A 4,161-nucleotide genomic window follows, 5' to 3' on the forward strand; every position below is an offset into this window, starting at 1 on the left:
TGACAACTATCCAACTGTAATGGTTAAGAATTTATTAACGTTACGTTTCTAAAAGAGAAATCCAATGATGAAATGGGTATATTTCCAGCAGAATGACACTAAATACTTATCCTAAACAGGACTCTCTCTTTCTCTTCGCATCTTGAGATCGAAGGGACTTTTACATGAACTTATTTTTATTTTGCAAAAACATTTTGCCTGGGTTTTCCTGTACAAATAGCGCAATTGTTATGATGCGTTTTCTAAAAGAGAGATTCAATGATGAAATGGTCTATTTCCAGCAGAATGACGCCAAACACTTGTCCTAAGCAGGACTCTCTCTCTCTCTCCCTTCGTATCTTGAGATCGAAGGGACTTTTACATGAACTTATTTTTATTTTGCAAAACATTTTGCCGTAGGTTTTCCTACAAATAGCGCGGATTGTTCAGGATGACCTATCTGGATAGGTAGATTTCTATTTATGAATGCATCTTATTAATCTTACAGGAACTATATGAACTCCCAGAGAGAGAAAGAGAGAGAGGGAGAGTTACGTAACGTTTGTGCTAAGCAACTGGACCACCAATAGGAGTGTTGGCGTGGGTACTCCTAACGACCAGACCGTCACATTTAACTGTCCTTTTGGCCTCCCATGCGTGACGTCATGAGCAATCTGCTACAACAAACATTTCGCCTTATATTATTTTCTCTTTAGATTCCATGGATCATAGATTGCCAATGGATTTTAACTACTCTCAAGAAGAATGGAAGTCTCATGTGTGTAACATTTAGTATGATTACTTTCATCATCCTACGCAGCGATAACAGAAAAGTTCCGTACTTTTTTCAGCTATAGTTATTCTCTTGCCTTTTTTATTAGTTGTTTTTTTTTTACTTGTGTTTAGAGGCATCATTCTAAATACAACATTCACATAATTTCATTTGATTCTTTATTGGTGTTGGAAACTTTCTGAAAAGCATCTTCAATAAGGTCATTGTTTTAGTGTTATATTGCAAGTCATAGCTATTACCATTTTCTTTGCTTAAAGGTTTTCAGCTTTCATATAGAGCAATTAACGAAAGTCATTAATAGTATTTACAAATATCGCATCAATGATAATCAGCTTAACTCGTTCAAAAAACTTTTGCATTATCAGTAACAAAGTTTATGTATTCCTAGTTGGATGTCACCGCTGCTGTTATTTCCCGAACATCAAGATATATCTCTGCATTACTGTATATTATAAAATATTGAAATGTATATTTTGTGAAGGGTATACTGAAATAAGTTCTGGTTCTTCATCCTGTTATGTCTCTTAGAAATTGCGCGGTTGCTGATGTTCTCTGAATGAGTATAAGTACTTTACGATTTTATCCTACATACATGTTGTTTTCTCTTCTGTTTTGCTGAGCTATTCACCATTTTAACACATACTGTCCTGTGGATCCTTACTTGAAAGCAATATATGATACATTGAGAAAAGATTTCTAGAATACTTTGATGGTCGACATCACTTATTCAAATATGGAAGGAGAGACACACAGACAGAACAAATCAGAGAGAGAGAGAGAGAGAGAGAGAGAGAGAGGGGGAACAGAAACTGTAGGTAACTGAACTAACCCGATAAAGTCCAGAGATGTGAAGCATCATTCGAAGTCAAACGGACACCCAAACTGAAAACCCTTTAGCAGATTCACCAGTCGCTTCATCGAATGTTTTCTGTGCAGGTTCCATCGTTCAGGAATGATGCTGGCAAACAGGAATCATCGGACATTTCTACATCAGACGAAAGGAAGCTATCAAAGGTGGGGGCAGGTCAAAGGAGACAAGAATACTGATAAATTGATAGATGTAAAGATCTTTCATCTATTCTCCTTTTATCTGATTTTCTTCTTTATTTTTTGGTAAGACGGGGGAGCAAGATTGTTGAGAGTTTGTTTAAATCTGTCTGTCGCTGTGATTTCTGGAAAATGACTGACCTAAGTGGGCTATGGATCAAACAGTAAAAGGAGCACAGTGGATTATATCACGTCTCCTTAAATGTATCCGTCGTCATCAAGGTTATTTGCTCTTAAAAGAGAGTAGCCTCCAAAGAAAATAAAAATTAATTAGAGTTCGTCTGTCTTAAAAGTTCTAAAGGTTAATTGATAGCTGCATAATAAAAAACCTCCATGAATATACGTTGCATCTCCATAACATTAGTTACCAGCAAAAATTATGATTTATGTGCATGCTTCTGTTTTCACATCATCTTTGACTTTCGTTATGAAAAGGAAGACAGTATTTCCCAATGAAACTTTCTTCTTTTTACAACAGCCTTTCTGCAAGTAGGAGGTCCATAATCGCCTTTTCCTTTTAAAGCTCCCATCCTCCACTTTTACAGCCTGAGACCGTAACAAAGTCGAATGGCCTCAGCTTTTGACGTGCAGGAAAAGTCCCGTAAGGAAAATAGGCGGATAGGGAGAACTGCACTTAACATTCATCTTTTTCTGATATTCCTTTCTTTATGAAAACAACAATAACATCATCCTTGTTATTCATGGAGTTATTTGTTTGTTCAATACCGTTCGTATCCTCTGCACTGTTTCGTCCGCGTATACGACCGCCTACCTTAACGAGTTCATTTCAGCATAATAGGCCAAACAGCAAATCCTCATGAATTGCCTATACTCGAGTCATTGTTTATCAAACAACTAGTACCCCAGTTAAATACCCAAACTTCCTCTACTCAACTTTACTGAGTTAAGTCTCCAATCACAATAAGCATTCTGTCTTTTGCTCTCTCCACCTAAGGTTGGTTAGCGGTCTTTTATTATGGTGTGTTTTTTAGCTGTATTGTATTTGGTGAGTTTTATTTTTATTTTTCTTATGATTTTTAAAGCTTTTATAGTAACTTTTTTCAGCAATTTATTCGTTATTCAACAGATCCCTGATGATGTAATAAAGAAATTACGAAACGCTGGAAATAAATATGTTAGAGTTAACTGGTTTCCCTGGTCCACCCTCACTGATATATATACGGTATATATATATATATATATATATATATATATATATATATATATATATATATATATATTTGTAATAAGCGAACAGGCTCCAGTTAATTTTATACACTAATAAATGCAGTCACGTACATTCATCCAATATTTTTTTAATTACACACCTACATAGCGTTTGTTCACACTACGTACATACATACACAATGAAAGGAACTTTGTTTTTCACGTTTTTTCAAATAATAAAACTATAACATTAAAAACAGGTAAGTTAAGAAACCCAGATGAACTGAACCTTAATTAAATGCTTAGTGAACCTTGGAACTCTCAGCCTGCTTGTGCTTTGTGTGTCCTGTGAGCGACCCCTTCACAAAGGCGGTCCTTCCTCTTTCCTTCAAGGTCAGGGAAAGTAAAGGACCTACATTTGAACTTTGTACGAGCAAAAATGAAATTTTTTTTTTTTTATTTCTATATCTATCTGCATCATTAGTGTATTACCCGAGTGGTACATGTTAAAGTAAAAGAATAAATAAATATCGGAAAGCTATTTGCAATATCTCATGTTAATATTCATCAATATCTGTTAAGATCTCTCTATACTCCTTCATTAGACAATATAAAAAGGAGGAATTTAGACATTGAAATGAATGAATTAAGTAGTGCATATGTTCACTTGATTTTAGAACGTTAGTTCATGATCGGAGAATGAGTATATTGTCATTGATTCATTTATTATAGAGTATGCTTACTCTATAATAAATCATATAACTCGCAGAATTATATGATAAAATTTTTGATGCTCGTGATATCAGCAGGCGCAACGAAAGAGAAATGAAGAATAAATGCTTAGTTAAAAATCTACGGGGCTAAAGAAGACCTCTCCTCTTCCTGTACCTTTGTGCATCACTCGAACTCTTATCATTTTCTTTGAAGGATGTTGAAATAAGTACTGAATTTACCTTCTTAGCATTTGCTATTCTGTTTTAAATATTTCAGTACCTAACGCTCATTAGTTTGAGAGAGAGAGAGAGGGAGACTTGAAGCACTTGTGCATAACCAGAATTAGGCAATGAAGTACAAATGATGATACTCACTAATATATTCATAATTGTCTTTGATTCATTTTAAATTTATTCACCAGAAACGGAGACTCATTCTTCTCCAATAGGAAAATGTATACG

The sequence above is a fragment of the Macrobrachium rosenbergii genome, chromosome 49 (genome assembly GCF_040412425.1).
Source record: "Macrobrachium rosenbergii isolate ZJJX-2024 chromosome 49, ASM4041242v1, whole genome shotgun sequence".
Taxonomy (NCBI): domain Eukaryota; kingdom Metazoa; phylum Arthropoda; class Malacostraca; order Decapoda; family Palaemonidae; genus Macrobrachium; species Macrobrachium rosenbergii.